Raw genomic sequence first — 19,091 nt, forward strand, 5'->3', positions numbered from 1 at the left:
CTCCTCTTCAAATACTCTAAACTTGTTTCTAATAGTCACTAATGACCGAAATGTCGAGATAAAGGAAGGCAAGAAATTTCGCCAATCTTGGATTGTATTATGGATCCAATCCCTGACTTCATGTAGCTGAGCTGATATCTCTTCTAGGTTGATCCTGCTGTCTTGAGGAAGGGTTGCCCGGTGCAGTTGTTGGATAGGCTAGCAATCTCTCCAATATTTGTTCTCGGCCTCCAACTTTACGATCCTTTCATTTGCCTTCCTCAACCTCTCTCTGATTGAAGCAATACCCTCCTCTGATTGAAGCAATACCCTCCTGGATCTCTTCACATTCCATATCATCTGTGTTCCATCCAAATTATGTTCCACTATCTCATATTCTTGGGCCGCAATCTCATCCAATGCCTTGTTGACTGTTGGTATAGCAATCTGAACCTTTCAGTGACCATCATTATCGCTCCTGATTACCTTTGCCAACGTCTTCGCCATTTGTTTTTGGTTCTCGCTATCACCCTTTTCTATTAATCCTTGGATGTCTTCCGCTGTTCAAGCAATTACTGCCTCGCCTCTTGGCATAAGCATTTGCCTTAATCATAGTGGTGCAGTGCATCTCCCCAAATTTGGATTTGGTTTGATAAGAAAAGCATCGCCAATAGCCTTGCCCACCTACATGATTACCAGAAAATCACATCAATATACTGAGTTAGTATCCAGAGGTGTAAGGAACATTGGAGTTATTGCTTATGTCTTCATAAGTATTAACTTTTCAAGAGAGGAGTTGTGTATTTGATACCCCGTATCAGATATCCAATTGCTAATATGTTATCTAGTGGTACAAAAACTGACATCAACAGTATCACGAATATCATCATTGAGTATCTTCATCATCAAGATCAATTGTAATAAAATCTAGTATATGAATAACATTGTCATGTTTGTTCATTTTTACTTTATTTAAATTCACTTCCTTCAAGCATGGGTTGGTCAAAGGAAAGGAAAGTATACAAAGGTGTATGAGGCGAAAAATGTTTTCAGATGCACGATAATGAGCTCTCGTACGATGCTTGCAACAATGATTATGAGTATTACAGTTATACTTTGTTTTGCTAGAAATTTGGTTGAGATTAGGGTCAATCAACATTAGGTTGTTTTCTTCTGAAGGAGAAAGAATGAAAGGAACCACACTAGGTTGAGAGATGACAAGATGAGGATGTGTATAAACAATAAGTGGAACAAAATGATATAAAGGAGGTATAGGTGGTGTAGGAAGAAGTCCACATCTTGGATCATCCTTAGGTTTGCTAAGTCACAAATATTTTTAATGTTGTAGGCTTGGTATGATTGAAGGAGATAATCAAGACAAGTTTGAGTTGGTTGGGGCATTGAAGGCCAAAAGAAATCAAGATCAATGAAGTCTCAAGGCACAGAAGGCTGATAAAGACTATGGTTAATAGTCCTAATATCTCCATTAAGAGGGAAATTAATACATTTATGAATAGGAGAAGCTATGATTTTCATGGAGGTAAGCCAAGGAAGACTTTTAACTTGAAATTTATTGGAAGTAGGAATGACAATGAAAGTAGAATCCATGATTTTACCACCAACTTCCATAGGAAATGAAATGGAACCATGAAAAGGATAGAGGAAACCATTGCAAGTTTGAATGAAGACATAAGATTTTTCATAAAAAAATCTTTTGCTTTTGTTTACTAAAAAGACACTTTTTAGCTATCACATTTACCATGCAAATGGGATCAACAAGGGTACTATGATGTCCACGATGTCATTAAATAAAATAAAGACCACTCCCACACATGGCAAGCGATGTGGACATTTCCCCAAAGACCTGAACAATGGAGAGAATAAGAGGCTATTTTCTTGGAAATGCAAGATTAGTTTAGGCAAGACTAGTTTGATGTTGGGTTTGGAGCAAAACTACTGTTCAAGGATTATGTGAATTTGCAAAAGATATATTCTAGGACACATGGCCATTACAAATGAAAGATTGACGAAATAAATTTATCATCCTTTGATGGGTTTGGGTGTACATTAGTGCGAGTGTGGGTACAAAAGGTAGATACCTACTTCCAGCTCAACCAATGCCTAAAGAAGAGGTGGTCAAGTTTGCAACACTTTACTTGTAAGGCTTTGCTTTCAAATGGTGGCAACATGGGATGGTCACCCTTGGTCATGATCAAGATACTTCATATGCTGACTTCATGGAGAGACTTATAGACTATTTTGACGGAAAGGATCCAGAGCTCAACTTCAAGTAGTTGGCACAACTAAAGAAAACAAGACCAGTGGACAACTACATCACATAATTTTTGAGACTATTAGTGTTGGTTACACACATTTTAGAGAGAAGACTATTTGTGTTGTTTATGGATGGATTAACCAAACCCCTAAAAGGTTTGGTCAAGGGTTTTAACCCTAACACACTCATGATGACAATCAAGAAGGCATGTGACATGGTGATATCTTCTTCTTTTAGGAGTTATTTACAGCCCAAGCCACCCCTCACTCCAAAGGAGAAAGATAAAAAACCCCATTTGAAGAAGCCATCATTGGATTAGGCCACCAAATAGGAGCTCAAGAGGGAGAAGCTCTAAATAAATTGTAAAGAGTTGTGGGAACCAAGGCACTCATGCTTAGGCAAAGGAAAAATCCATTGCATTGAGGTGATGTCCTAGAAGCATGAGGAAACTGAACACGAAGGAGATGGTCAACAAGCTCCTAAGGAGGTCAACATAACCGTGCAAAAAGTATTGCTACATTGGTATTGCGAGGAAGGGCCATCATAGCTCTTGTTGGTATTTTGAGGTGCACTATATTTTGGCTATAAGGTACACTCAAGGGGCAGCAAGTCATGCTCGAGAGTGGAGCCATACTCAACTTCATTGAATTGTCACTTGTGAATTGAAAGGTTTTGCCTACAGAGGCACTTGAAGGGTTCCAAGTCAAGGTGGTAGGATGGAATCTCTTATCATGTATGCATCAAGTCTTGCAACTGAGCATTACCATGGGGAACCACACTGTGACAAATGATTTCTTTGTAGTAGATTTGGATGACTTGGAGCTCATATTGGGTATCTAGAGGATGGAGACACTTGACGTGTATACACAGAGTTTCAAGAGTATGGAGATCTTTGAAGTGAATGGCAAAAGGGTGGTGCTAAGAGAGATGTCGAATAGTAGTCCAAAGGAAATCTTGGCATGATGGATGGAGGCAATCTTTAGACATGATGTTGTTTGGGCAATACATTGCTTGGTCTCAATAAAACCTATACATGGGCAATAGACTAACTGCCATGATGAGGAGCTTTAGGCAACATTGGATAAGCATAGTATGGTCTTTGCTGACATCCCACTTTCCATACCTCCACCTTGTGGCTTTGAGCGCATCACTGAGTTGGAGGAAGGAGCCAAGCTCATCATCACCATACCTTATTGCCATCCTAAGAAGTTTAAGGATGAGATAGAGACGACGATCCAGGAACTCCTTGACAAAGGATGGATCAATCCTAGCTAGAGTCCCTTTGCATCGTTGATAGTGCTAGTAAGTAAGATGAAATAGGGAAGACAATCTAGGAGCTCCCCGACAAAAAGACTAAAAAATAGTGAAGACAATCTAGGAGCTCCTCGACAAAAGGAATATAAAAAATAGGTACTCCATCCCTAGGATCGATGAGTTTTTGCACAAATTACATGACGTGGTCTATTTTTCCAAAATAGATCTCCGACTTGTTTACCTCCAGATTCACATGAGGGAGGAAGATGTAGAGAAGAAAGCCTTTTGTTGCTATTACAGACACTATGAGTTCTTGGTCGTGCCATTTGGGTTGAACAATGCTCTGACAACTTTCCATTCTTGCATAAATCACATCTTCAACAAGTAGTTGTGCAAGTTCCTCTCAGTCTTCTTTGATGATATACTCATCTACAACAAGACGTGGGAGGAACGTTTGATGCATTTGATCGAAGTCTTGGGAATCATGAAGTCACAATCATTGTTTGGCAGAGGTCGAAAGGTGAATTTGAAATGACGCAAATATTGTATTTGGGACTCATCATTGGTGTTTGAGGGGTTTGGACATACTAGGAGAAAATTAAAGATATTTTGGGCTAGTCAACTCCCAAGATTATCGCAATTGCATGAATTTTTTAGATTGTACTATTATTAGAGAAGGTTTCTGAAGGGATTTTCATAGCCTAGTGCCCCATTGACATATCTGACCAAAAAAGGGTCTTTTCGTTGGGATGAGCAGGCACAACATACCTTAGACAACTAAAAAAAGTCATTAGTTCCTATCTGGTTTTGGCACCACCAGACTTCACTCTGCCCTTCATTTTGGAGTTCAATGCATCGGGAGAAAGCATTAGAGCAGTGTTAATGCAAGAGCATCACCCCATGGCATTTGAGAGTAGGAAGCTCTCAGGAGCAGAAAGGTTGTACTCCATTTCGCCATCATGCATGCACTAATGAGTTTTTGACAGTACCTCATTGGACCAAAGTTTTTTGTATGAACAAGCCACAACTTTTTGAGATACTAAGAGCAGAAGGATTTGAATGAATAACAACAAAAGTGGGTGAGTAGAATCCAAGCGTTTGATTTTGATTTTCAGTATGTGAAGGGTAAAAATAATGTGGTAGTCGATGCCCTGTCAAGAAGGCCTACCATATGTTCATTATCCTAGATATCGGTGGATTGGAAGGCACTTTTGTTGCTTGAATACTCCAATAACAAATTTGTGTGCCAGCTGATGGATGGTCAAGTGCAAGATGATAGATACAAGATGGTTGACAACATCATTTACTACAAGTGCAAAATCTATTTGGTACCCGAGTCCAAGATGAAGGAAATAATTCTTAAGGAGACGCATCACTAACCCTTGGCTAGAAATTCAAGATAACTAAAGACCTATAGACAAATCTAAGAAAGGTTTTCTTGGAAGGGCCTTAAGAATGGCTTTCTAGAGTACACGCGGGAATGCTCCACTTTGCAAAAAAATAAATCTAAGCACACCTTACCCCCTAGACTAATTCAATTGTTGTCAATCCCCAACCAAAAGTGGGATAGCATCTCAATGGATTGCATTACCGAGATTCCCCAAGTGCAAGGAAAGGACTGCATCTCCATTGGGTAAATCATTTGACCAATTATGCACATTTCTTTGTCATCTCCATCAGATACCATGCAGCGTAAGTGGCCAAGTTGTTCTTCCATGAGGTATTATGCTTTCATGGGCCTTCGCATAACATAGTGAGTGGAGGGATAGCCATTTTCTTACCAGGAATGGAGTTGTCGCCAAGCACAAGCTACCACTCACAAACTGATGGATAGATGAAGATTGTAACAAATGCTTGGAGAGTTATCTTAGAAACTTTGTTTCAGTGCAACAAAAGGCATGTGTCCATTGGTTTCATTTGGGAGAACATTGTTGCAGTACCACCTATCACATGTCAATAGGTATGCTACCCTTCGTAGCACTATATGGTTATGAACCTTTGTCATTTGTGGATCTGGCATCGGGTGACAGTTGTGCACCGAGGGCTAAAGACTGGCTATAGGAGAGTTTGGACATCTTAAGATTTCTAAAGGATAACTTGCAGGGGGCTCAGAACTAACAAAAGATGTATGTCAACCAACACTAGATTGAGCAGAGTTTTGAGGTTGGCAATTTGGTATGCCTTTGACTTCAACTATATAGACAATCCTCCTTGAAGACATGGTGAGAAGTTGAAGTCATGTTTCTATGGACCCTATAGAGTGGTTCGATGAGTGGGCAAGTTGCCTACAAGTTGGAACTTCCTGAAGGGAGTCAGATTCACAACATTTTTTATCTGTCCCGCCTCAAGGAGGCCATTAGGTAATGTGTCACTATGTCAAAGGAATTGTCACCCATTCATGAAGAGGGCAAACTATGAGAACTAGCTGAGATCATCGACGTCGGTGAAAAAAAGTTGAGATAGCGCCTAGTCAAGGAATTCCTTGTGCTATAGAAGGATTTTCTGATCGAGGATGCAACTTGGGGTGGCGAGAAATTCTGGAGCCTCCAAGTCTAAAATTTTTTGAGTGCAAACAATTCTCGAGGCAAGAGGACTATGATGCCCCCTATGTCATGAAATAATTATTTAATTATTTTTGTATGTGTGGCCTCAAAATTACATTTATTATCTCTCTCATACCCTTTTTACTTTATTATCAATAGTGTATTAGCAGTGCCAACAGCTTTTTGTAATCCTTCGAGAAGTTTCCCCGAAGCCATACATAAGGTTGGGTTAGTTGTTATAGGTATGCAAATTTGGTATATTTCTATGTATGTGCAAATTCCTATTGAAGTTCAACTTGTATGCCATTTCAAAGGTGAAAGTCCCTCCCTACTTGGCATTTGTTGTTTCAATGGGAGTAACTCCTCACCCTATTCTAGTATGTTCTAGGTCTGAAATTGTTGAAATCTAATCCTCTATCATTATTGTATCTTGAATTGTTTAGTTTTGGCATATATCAATAATTTCCAATTTACTTGAAACTAACGAAGTTAGTGTTCATACAAAAGACAATTCACTAGTTCGAATTAAGGTTGTACGACTTCAACATTAAGTTGGGTGCCTGTACAGTGTCTTAACAAGGTTGTAATTTGAGGAACTATTGGCCATATGACAAATTCATATGGCGAAGATTTGAATATGAAGTTGGTAATACGAGGGCTAGAAAGGTTGTATCTGGTAGTTATGCTAAGCAAAGACGTCTTGACTATACGGTAGATGCAAGGAGATACCGAATTGGGCTGTACAATAAAGTGTTTAGTTGTCAGTGCTATTGGAGCCATACAGTAGAACAAATATACTACACTTGTTTTTTCTCGGTCATATATGGTAACACAGGAGTAGTACAAGCTTGGAAGTAACTGCATGGGATTGAGTTTGCGTTGACGGGTATGTTGGAACATTGCAAGTACTACAAGAAGGAATGTCGTCAACACTAGCGACAATGTAGAGAGGAGCATTAAGTGCTTTAATTGTTTGTCATGTCCCGTCTCTAGTTTGACTAGCAGAGTCATGAGAGTTAGTTTATTATTGGAGTCTCGTAAGCTAGCAATGGTGAATAGAGACTCGTAGTGGATACTCAATGACCAGAGTTGGTTCTATAGTCAATTTGAGAGCCAGTTGGGGTAGTTCCTTTATTTTTGGGATTTTCCCAAAATTTAGGAGGTTGTAGCAGTTATCAGATTTGAGGCTCCTCGGGACCAGTATACGGTTTCAGTTTCAAGGTGAGGGTATATTCCCTAGTTTCTAGGAGCATCCCTAGTTTTTAAGGATGGGACTGCCAATTGGCCCACATTGCTCAACATCAATCACAGGCAAGTGATAAGACCCGTTCACTAATTATCTGGTTGGTTTGGCTTTCCAATGGAATAAAAGGTAATATTTCCCAAGTTTGTGTTTAAATAAATTAAAATAAAGCTATATAGCTAATTGGAGTAATAAGGGGATTTTGGCTTCATCTGGTCAGGTAGGCCTATGTGTTGTAGCTCATTGGAAAGGTCTTATATTAACTTATTTTCATCATCCGGAGACCTTCGAGCGCCTAGAGTTATGTTATTTGAGGAAAGGGGTGTTTTTCCTATACATAAAGGCCTTTTAATTGAGAAGATGTCATTTTATAATAAAGAGAAAGGCATATTCTCCCTTTAGGGTTTGATTGGCCTTGAGAGGGAGATAAAAGGAGATGTTGGTCTATTCTTTCATTATCTTTTACATCTTCATTCTTGGTATTTGCAATTTTGCTCTTGAGGAGCGATTCTAGAGGACTAAGACGCAAACCCTAGAGCCTGGCTATTGGGACACAAACCCCAATAGATGGTTTCGACAGCATTCTACAGTATTGTTTCAGCAGTTGACAAAGTTTGTTAAGTTCAACGTTTGGGGGTGCTTGTGCATTGCATGTTGAGGGTCTTGTTTGGCACATTGGGAGCTTCTTGTTGCCTTGGTGTGACTATAGCAGCTGTACGACTACCTTTCAACTAGCACGTGATTTGTTGGTTGGTTTACGTCAGCCATCTCTACCCTTTTGGTGCGTGGCTGTTCCATTCTTGCAGCTAGCGTCTTCATTCCTTGTTTGTAAACACCTTTGCAAGCATACTGATTACATATCTTGCTTGGTACAATTTGTAGCTATTCTGGTTGACTGAATATTATATTATTTGCTGATGTTGTTAATTGTTGTTTTACTTATATCTGGAAAATACAAAAAAAAAAAAAAAAAACAATCTTTCTGCAACTTTTGTCTAATTCTCTAAGACCACAAGGAAAGCACAGGAAAATCTATTATTTTAATTAAAATTTCCAGAAGTTCAGTGAAAGGATCTTTTTGGGATCTTTTATTGTCTCAGCTAGATCAAAGATAATGTAAGACTGAGCTGGAGGTTGAGGATTAGATTTAACGTGCTCAACTCAGTTAACATGAGTCACTTCACTAACTTTCTCATCATAGTCGATGCAATGGAAAGAAGGTTAATCAATAGTATTGGTTGAATGAGATGAAAAAAGACTCTTGTAGATTTGCAAATTTTTATTAGGAAGTGCAGCTGATATGTTCCCATTGTTAATATCAGCATCTACAAATATAGCATGCAGCTGATATGTTCCCATTGTTAATATCAGCATCTACAGATATAGCATTAGAATCAATAAGGTCTTGAGCCACATTTTTTAATTGAAAGGACTTTTTAGTATCAGGATCAAGTTGATGGTATTGACAAAAAGCTTTGGGATCAAAATATCTGGACTTAGGTTTGGATGGGTTAATTAATTTTATAAGAGGAAGTTTTAGCATATTAGCATTCATTACCTTCATCATCACATTATGCAAAGATTCAAAAAGCTCAGTATAAGTGCGAGCAGGTCTAAAAGTAGAGGACAAAGGAGCCACTCCTTCGGATGTTGTTTCCACTTGCTCATCAACAGTGTTTGATGAATTGTTGATTTTGATGTAGTTGTTTGGTTTCTAAAATTTGTTGAAAATGGATACAACATCTCTCTTATCAATGGGAACAAGATTCATTGGAGTGTTCTCAAATTGACTCACTTGAAGTTGATAATGATGCACACAATTGTGAAAAGGAAGAGAACACAGAAAGAAGTACCTTATCCCTGATGTCTTTTTGAAAATTAGTAATGAAAATGTATTGTATATCAACATCAGGCACATGATAAGCAATCTAAGCATGAAAATGCTTAAATCTACTAGTGAAATCACTAACTTTTTCTTTAACACCTCGTTTACAATGCATCAAATCATTAAGTTAAATTTTAATACCAATTTTGTTTTTGAAAAGTTGGATGAAAGCATTAGCAAGCTTATGGAAAGAATCAATAGAATAATGAGGCAAAGAGCAATACCATCGTAAGGCTTTAACTCAAAAGGTTCTAGTTAACAACTTTGCCATGAACCTATGGTCATGTGAAAAATCACAACATAAGGTTTGGAAAATTTTGACTTGAGTCCCAGGATCACCCTTACCATTATGTGTCTTAAGATGAGGAATCTCAGTACTTTGTGGGATAACAGCTCGGATAATATCCATGGACAAAGGACTAGCAATGCCACATGTAGGAATGTTGAACTTGGATTGAGTCATGGAAGCAATTTGATGTTGCAAAGAAGTGAAGGTTTGCGCCAAACTATAGATAGTGGAATTGATAGAATTGGAGGAGAAACATGAGACGTGTTAGGAACATTGTTGGAAATAGAGAAAGTTTGAATATGGAAAAGGAACTCTATGATAAGTGGGCATTGGTGAAGGCAATGAAATGCATGGAACACTTGAAGGAATTGAAGGTAGAATAGGATTAGGAAGACTCGCATGTGTAGGATTGGATAGAAGTTGTAATAAGAGGTGAAGCATAAGTGGAGACACTAGGAATGGAAATAAAGATAGGGAAAGAGGTTTCAACATTTGTAGTAGGTGGAACAAAGCCCAAATATTGATCATATTTTATGATGGGTTTGACATTAGATTCAATGAGATGAGAAAGGGTATGCAAAAGATCAACATCGTGTTCATCATGACGAATAAGCTTCCTTAAGCCTTCTACAATAGAAAGAACTTTGGGATTATGGTTTTCTTGGGCTAGCTATTGTTCAAAGTTCAAACTTTTCAAAATCATGAGTAAGTTTATGGACTTGGGCAAGGAGTGTTGGTAGTGTGTCAGCACCCCTTGCTGGGATTCGCAACATGGTTTAATAGCTTCTTGTGTCTTCTATAAGTCTAGTGGTTGTATTAAGTGTTAATAGGTTGATCTTTGGTGCAAAGACAACTACTACTTCTAACAAGTAGAATCAAAGCTTGGTCATAAGTTCAAATCCACACAAGCCGCAACGAGTAACTCTGGGAGGGAGATTGTTGGCAGTGCGCCAACGTCCCTCGCAGGGATACACGACATGGTTTAACAACCTTCTGTGTCTTCTATAAGTCTAGTGCTTCTATGGGCATTAATAGATCAATTGTTTGGTGTAACAACTACTGTTTCTAACAAGATGAACTAGTCTTAATGTTTCATCTTCATCATGAGAAGAATGAGAAGCGTTTTTCTTCATGATAAGATTGATATCATAGAATGCATGTTGGTCCCTGATGGAGCCCAAATTTTTTGCCTCCATTTGAAACATAATGTTGGAGACTTGAAGAAATATTGTCATTTATGTCAATATCAATCAGGGATTGAAAAGCACATCAAAGAGAGTTATTGATTTAGATCATGAAATCAATGCACAAAAGTATTGAAGAAATCAAATATGCCTATAACCACAGAAGATAACAAATCTCAGTGTTATTTACAGCAAATATTGACTATACCATATGGTGAATATATGTAAATCACCCAGTATCATCTTCAGATTGGATTCCACTTGTGAAAGATATAACTGAACCCTACAGATTGAACAACTTACAACATAGAAGTTAATGCATCCCTGGCCTATTCAGCTCCAGAACTGTTTCAATATGTAAAAACAAACTATCTTGATCAGTATTCCTTGAAACTTGTGAAGGTCTCTACAAATATCATATATCTAGACGCATGCTATTTCAAAGCCATCTAATAAATATTGAATCAGAAATAAATTTCACCAAAACTGTCCTCATTTCTATGAAAGACTATTCTGAAAGTCTATAGCTCTTCAGGCCAATAGCAGTTTAAATTGATATGAAAGCACTCAAAGTCAGCTGACAGAATGAGTACTCCCAGATCTACAGGTGTAAATCATATGTGCACCAATCAGAAGCATAAAAGTAATTGCAGCAGAGATATCACTGTTTGAAAAGTGATAAGGATACATACAGGAATCACACAATTAACCCATAAACAAATGACACATTCACAGCTGTATTAATCCCAATAGCAACGTTGATGGCAAGATTTTTACAGCAAAGAGGCTTGTGATGCAATGACAGTATTTCATCATTATTTAGCAGCATAAAAGTTCAAAACAGGTGAATAACAATGTCCAAAGTTATATGTGCTGTAGGAAGGAGTAACACATGCCATACAGGAACCGATGAGCACATTCAAATTGCGTAGACTTATGGCTCTTGTTGGAAGCCACGGGTATTCTTCTCACCCACAATGTAAATGTTGTGATGTCATCCAAGGTTATGAACGCTGAAGACATACACAGGGGCAATAATGAAAGGAGCCGTCAAAATATAGAGAACAATCACAGGAACGGAGTTGAATATCTAATATTAGATACCCCAGGGAATAGCAGATGAAAATTCTGATGAAAAAAGTGCTTAGGGACCCATGGGCAATGGTCTTCTGTAGCAGATATTGTTCAGAAGAAGCCACATAGTTATCAAGTGACAAAATCTTTATACTGGTGACTGCATAGCAGCTCTGGCAAGTTCAAGCTTTTATAAGAAATGGTACTTGGGGCATCGAAATGTCAAAACACAGAGGGCATCATACTGGAATCAATGAGCATGTAAACACTCGCAAGTTAGTTTGCCCGTTGAGCAGATGAAGCATTTCCAAAAAAATCATACCTGATAAATGAAATAAAGGAATGAACAATTAAACAAACTGCGATCCCAGTCAGAAATTGTGTGCGGCAAAACTCAAAAAACTCTTCATCACAGGACCACAGGCTACGGTAGACGAAGAGCATCCATGGAGTGATTTCTAATAAAACTGGAATAGTAATAATATTTAGAGCAATCAAATATTGATAATAAAATTCCCCATTTTTTACCAAGGATGCGATTAAGACTTTGTCCAAGCACAGGTGACAAAAACAAATTATTTAATCTGAAGAGGTGCCATTTAACTAAAAGAAATTATTTAAACAGTGTGATAAGGAAGGTGACTTTTATTAAAGGAGAGATATTCAATATTAAAAATATTCGATCATTCACATATTCAAAAGAGAGAACATTTTATATTATTTTGTATGGAGGGATAAGGAGCTATATATGATTTTATGATGTAAATCTATTTATTTTATTTTAATAATAAAATAAAAGGCCTGTTGTTTATTTTTGAAGGCAAGGAGACTTAAATTGCAGATAAATCGTTCTTTGTAATCATATTTCAAAATTCTGTAGGCAATTTTAATGTCGGATAAGTGGACATGGTCATTTAGCATTCTAAATTGGATCATCATAGATATTGTGAAATATATAGTTGTTTCCGTATCTGTGTCCAGTTTGCGTTCCTACCAAAGGAGTTAAAATTCAATTTGGACTAATTTAAGATTGCATAATATTTAGTCTGTCACATATTTGTTGTTAAATTGTTGACAATTCAAGTGCATAAGAACTTCATAAAGTTGTACGTGAATATTCACTGTAGTTGACTTTGTTGCCCAGATAAGTTAAAAGTACTGGTCTACTGGATTTATGTTTGAAGTCAGAAATCTATAACATCCTTCCTACAAGCATCAAACCCATTATTAACAAACCTTATACAAAACATCCAACCATTTTAAACATTCAGCATTCAGTTTTGTTTTAATTGAGTTCAATAACTTTGCCAACCAAAGAACTCTTCAAACCTTAAATTCTCTTTACAAAAGCTCTGAACCAAGTGATTATGTTTGAGGAGAAGCTATACCCACCTAGGTGTAGCGGAGCTTGAACTACAAGCGAATCAAGGTGATTTTCGTTCATTGGGCAGAATTGATTGCGGAATCCTATTAGAGAAGTGGCAAGCTCTTGGATTTCCAATCTGCAGTTTTGGGAACTGACAGTCCCAACAAGATTCCTAGGAAAGAAGGGAGGCTTGGGATCAAACGAACATGAGTCTATGACTACTTCTAAGCAGAATGTAGTAGGTTGGAATCAAATTGATAAAGCTCATACACAAGGGAATGAAAGGAAAGAGAGATGCAGTGCAATTTGAAAGAAATATGCAAATGAAGCAAATTTAAGCATGTAATTATGAAATGTGAAACTAAATGCATACAATGTAGCAAAGGTATGATGTAAACAATGACTAACAAAATGTATACGAAGTAACTCGAGACATGTAATTGCAATGCAAAGGAAAATGTATCTTAAGAAAATCTAACCATCAAGAACGTACAATGTATGCAAAGAATATCCAATTACCAAATCAAAAGAGAAAATCTTATGAGGTGGGTCACCAAAATGTGATGTGGGAAATGGTTGTCAAGGGTAGATCCCACTTTCCATTTGCATTGAAATACTAAATCTAATCATTCGGCCAGATCTGATTTGTACAGACCAAAAGGATGAAGACCACAAATGCAAAATCTAGCCAAAGGGCAGATTTTTTAGGATATTACATGTATAGACATAAATGTATGCATATTGAATGTAAAGTATGACACCTATGCAATAATAACCAACAAGATATGATGCTTGCTTGCTTCATACTATCAAAGGTTTCATAGATCTCCCCAAGGCTAGGAAGGTTAATATCAATAATATCTTTGTACTCACACAATAGGCTTAATGAAGGAGCAAACATGTCTACGAGTGCAAACAAGTAACAAAAATAAAAATCTTCAAAAAGAATGATTATATTTTACAATTCAGAAATATTAAAATATCAATAAAAAGTAAATAATATAATCTGCAATTTTCTTAACTTATTGTAGAACACGTTATCATCAATGATTTTTTTCTTTCATACTTATTCCTTTTGGTGTGCTGCTTCTAACCATCTGCCCTCTAAAAAAACCACCATTAATTATAAAGCCTCCTAGACCTCAAGCATCCTCTCTGATAAAATGAAATAGTTAGCATATCTACAGACTTGAGGACTTCCTTCCTCGAAAATGCCCTAAACATCCTCTCTAATAAAATGAAATAGTTAGCGTATCTACAGACTTGAGGAATTCCTTCCTTGAAAATGCCGTGAACAAAGCAAGTGAAGTTTTCTGATTGCACACGAACATTTATACATCTCTAGCCTAGGACACTACTACAATCACCATCTATCTTCCCAAAGTCCTTCAAGATATTGTTCAATGCATGACCATTGTTTGGTCTAAACATGTGCTTATAAGAACACTCTACTGTCAAGCCAACTAAATTACACACAGGTTGAATCATTCGCTAGTTGTACAACATTGGAGCCTCCAACTAAGTAAATAGATAGTTTTCTTACCTCATTGTGGACCACATTTTATCATCAATGGCATTTCGCTTCACACTTGTTCCCATTGGCATTCTTGCTTCTGACCACCCCACTTTTATTAACCACCATTAAATTATACAGCCTCGTAGGGCTCAAGCATCTTGTTGATGAGTGTTTTGTGATACTAACCAACACAAAATAAGATACCAAGTATTATATTCTCTCTTGAATAAGGAAACCTTAAATGCTAAACAATGTGACAATGTGTGATCAAGACAACTCCCAAGGTTTACACTGCAAACATGCTACTTTGTTTTGGATATAATAGTGAATAAGATGTGATCTTGCTGGTCCCACAAAGGGACTTACTATTCATTCTGAATTTATCAATTTTCTTTTCCCTCAAAGTAGCTGAAACTAGAATGCTAAATAAATTCTATATTCAAATAAAAGACTAAAAGCTAAGAGTTTAGAGAATTTAAGCTAAACCTAAGGACAATGATGATAATGGAGAACACTTCGATAAATAAATTCCTTAATAAAGCTTTGCTTCACTTTGAGGAAACAAATATACAAAACTAATGCAATCTCCAAAGGTAACGAAGGATTTTCATATTGCATCATTCATCCAAATACCCAATATCGACGCAATCTAAATGAACATCCATGATCGAACTAATGTTTGAATGGGCTCAAACCAACCATGCATTGCAATTTGTCAACAAACTACCAAGGAATTCATCACATATTGCCACACTTCTCCATTAGAATCAATGAACTTCAATCAGTCTTTGAGAAGTAGAAGCTATGCAAAATGCCATAACACACTAAGATCCACTAAATTTTCAATGAATATTTTTATATTAACTTCAACATAATTTGGCAACAATTTCTAATCTCATTCGGCTACTACTATTGCTTGCTCTTATCTAATCTTCTAGGGCCTGTTTGGTTGCTAGAATAGGAATATAGATTTTGGAATACGTTTTCTATTCTATGTTTGTTCGTCAAATGAAATAGGGAATAGGAATACATATTCCCATTTTACCTCTAAAATGAGCTTATACCCATTCCAAAAAATAATTGTTATTGGAATAACCATTCCTATTCCTAATATTGCATCCCTATTCTCCATTCCTATGCCTGCAACCAAATGGGCCCTAATGACTTACAAATGAGAAGACAGAGCCTTTTATAGACCTCTCGAGTTCAAATGAAGGGCCCAAATTGATTCCACTTCAATGTTCAAGATAATTCAATGAAACCCTAATTGGGTAGTTACAACTTCCACCTAGATACATTTAATATCCTCTAATGAGAAGATAACAAATCTTAGAATATTTATCTTTTTAAGGATGAACTACCAAGAAAATAGGTTGTAGCCTTCATGTCCACTTGTCAATGAATTAGTTTAGATGAACTTGGACATGTCAACTTAGTATTTCTTGATTGGTTGAAGATGAGTAAGCATCACCTCAACATGCATATCCTATATCTTTCATCACAAAGAAGTCTTTGCACTTTCAAGAATATCTCTTGATACTAAGCAACACCTTTATGCTGTTTGACTAGTCGTTCTTCACCTCCTTGGATATTTTCTTGATAACTAGAGTCCATGTTGATCTTGAATTTCCAAGGGAAATCCAATTTCGATGTAGCTTTTTTCATGTGTAGAGTAATCCTTGTACAACTTGTTCTTTGTACTATTTGTCCCACGTTGTCTTGTCCTCCTTCAAACTTGCCTTGAATCTTCCCTTTGTCTACTTCCTTGCTCATTGTCATTCGTTCATTAATTTATGAAATCAAAATTATGAAAAAATGCAAGAGACTTATGAAGAATTTTAGATAATTTCTATGATAAACTATTTTGCAAGGGGATCTTGAATTGGGACTCCTTAATCAAGGATTGGAATTTGCGTTGGATTTTCATGTTAGGGTTCGGAACTGGATTTGGATATTTGGACTAGACATTTGATTTTGTCATTGAAACTTTTTCAAAACTAGCCCCTTGATACAAATCTGGAAATGCATAATTTCTTTGATATTATTCATTCTTGTACTCCTGGAGATTCGCCTCTTTTGCATTAAATTCTGACTATTTTGATCAGATTTCACATTTGCAATGGGGTGTGTGTATACAACAGAACACATCCTCTCTAATAATACTTGGCATATCTATTATCCACAGGCTTGAGGAATTTATCCTAGAAAATATCTTGAATAGAGGAAGTGAAGCTTGATAATAGCACATGAACATTTGCACATCTCTAGCCTATACACCAGTAGCTTCACCATTCAATCTTCCCAATGGCCTTCAAGGTATTGTTAAATGCATGAACATGTAATGGGGTCTAAAATAATTTACAAGGAAGAAAAGAATTAATGGCTAGTTGTACAACATTAGAGGCTCCAACCTCTTCTAAGCATCTTTCAAAAGTTGAAATTGAAACTATATATCGTGTTTTCCTTAAACAACCCATAGCTCTAAGAAATAAAAGGTTGGGGAGTGGCCTATCTGAGTCTATCTCATTTGTTCCATCAACACACTCACCTCAGAATATTCTCTATCTTGGGGGATGGTTGGTCGGTTATGTTCTTCATTTGGGACGAGTGAGGGATTGACAACTATTGCATCTTTAAACATTTGTATAAAGTATGGTGAGCATGCCCCATAAGTTGTAACATGTTATGGCATGAGCATTAAAAACTTGACAATAGAAGTAGCCATATCTTGTGATTATATGTTAAATATATCTTCAACACTCGTAGTTATTTTCTTTTCTAGGGTAGAGATAGAGCCCTCTCTTGTTTGATTTTCATCTAAAAATCTTGTTATAGGCATTGACACCCTAGGCTGTGAATCTCTAATGGAGTTTCCATCTTTCTTGCCTCCCCCTCCCTATGCGATAGTTGCCTCAATCTTCCCAGGTGGAGTTATTGTTGTCCAACATGTCACCCCTTGCATGCAATAAACTCTTGAAGTTACTTTTACATTCTTTTTTGCACAAATGGCATATAGCCATACTCAACTATCCCTTGACTTTTGTTTCCTTATCATTTGTGATGCAAATTGTAAGAGGTTTTTGGGGTCAAATGAAACTTTTGTAGAAGTTTAAGGAGTTTGGAAGGACATTTGAATGGATTTGTTCTTGCTGGCCTTGTTTCACTCCTTGAAGAACCCCTAATGGTCATCACACTTCATGAGTTAAAGAGTTCTATTTCTTTATTGCATTTGAATTTTTAACCTTCTCACTATCACTATTCTCATTGTTGCTCATGTTTTTTTTGGGTTAAAAATTTATGAGAGAACTTTGAGTACAATTGAAAGAAAAAATAAAATCACAATGCCCACCCTATTTGGTAATTTTTTTTGTTTTGTTGAAGCTTTAGAAAATATAAAATGAATTGGGAAAAAAAAAAAACAAGATAACGAACTTTCTTCTCTAATGGTTTGGTTTAAGGGCTGAGATTAATCTAAATTTGCATCAAATAAACATTTTCCATAAACAAGTAGACATAGTTGGAGTCGGATAGTAGAGCATATATCGTACACCATTTTGTAGACGCAATACATGGCTGATAATTTTGTGCTTGTACATGAATTTTCAGGGAATAATCTTCTAATTTCTTAATAAGCAAAGCATTTGTCAATTCAAAATAACAACTTAAAAATTAACATGCTGCTTGTGATGTTTTTGCAGGCAAATTGTTCGCCATTATGGCCTCGGTTGTATTGCTAGAGCATAGAAATTTGAATATAGAAAAATATATTTTAATATGTAAGAATGTGTGTAGATTTTCTTGAATAGAATATCAAAAGACATGCGAGGTGGTTGATTGTAAGAAGCTGGTGTAATGGCCAAAATGGGGCAAATATCTTTAGTCCAAATTGTTTAATAGCTTGTGGTTACTAGTAGGTCTTGTATAGTAGTATATGTTTCATTTTTGCTTACAGGTTTGTTGTGCATTGGAAATTCACCCAAACAATTATCAAGTGCTACAAATGTACCATATTTATCATTGTAGTTGAGAGATTCTAGTAAATGTACTGTTGATTCGTACAGTCAAATCACTGCATGTCTCTAATGTAGAAAGAAAATAAGGCTTTAAACTTTTTGGCTGAGGCTAACTTTGTCGATTAAATAATATTTTGATGTGTACGAATGAAACATTGAGTGTAGGACATAAGAGTTATTAGTTTGATCACAAAATACAGTGACTAAATCTTAAGATCAAGCCTTTGTAAAATAATAATAATAATGAAATTCAAGTCATGAGCAACAACTTATCTAGAGTGTGTTCTTGACATTCCTATATCTGCTTACATGGATTAATGTTGGCATTTAAATTCCTTCACAAGACACTAGTTATGCATTAATTTCAAGATTTAAAACATCCCACTGCCAAAATGCGGGATCTAGCTAAGATTGTTCATATATAAAGATTAGCAATTGTGAATACCATATTTTTCTCATTCTGCTAAGTT

The 19,091-nt window shown here is 36.6% G+C and overlaps 1 protein-coding gene across 8 annotated transcripts in view; it reads left to right on the forward strand.

The window, feature by feature from the left end:
- LOC149559044 (uncharacterized) overlaps positions 1 to 18,774 on the forward strand; it is a 78,666-nt gene extending 59,892 nt beyond the window's left edge. For all 8 annotated transcript variants that reach the window (XM_089832996.1, XM_089832995.1, XM_089832999.1 and 5 more), the window contains one exon: positions 18,307 to 18,774. The gene's annotated coding sequence lies outside the window, so the exon portion shown is untranslated. The remainder of the gene's footprint in view (positions 1 to 18,306) is intronic.
- Positions 18,775 to 19,091: the final 317 nt, after the last annotated feature.

The sequence above is a fragment of the Cupressus sempervirens genome, chromosome 5 (genome assembly GCF_028749045.1).
Source record: "Cupressus sempervirens isolate cs-2001-9-10 chromosome 5, ASM2874904v1, whole genome shotgun sequence".
NCBI lineage: Eukaryota > Viridiplantae > Streptophyta > Pinopsida > Cupressales > Cupressaceae > Cupressus > Cupressus sempervirens.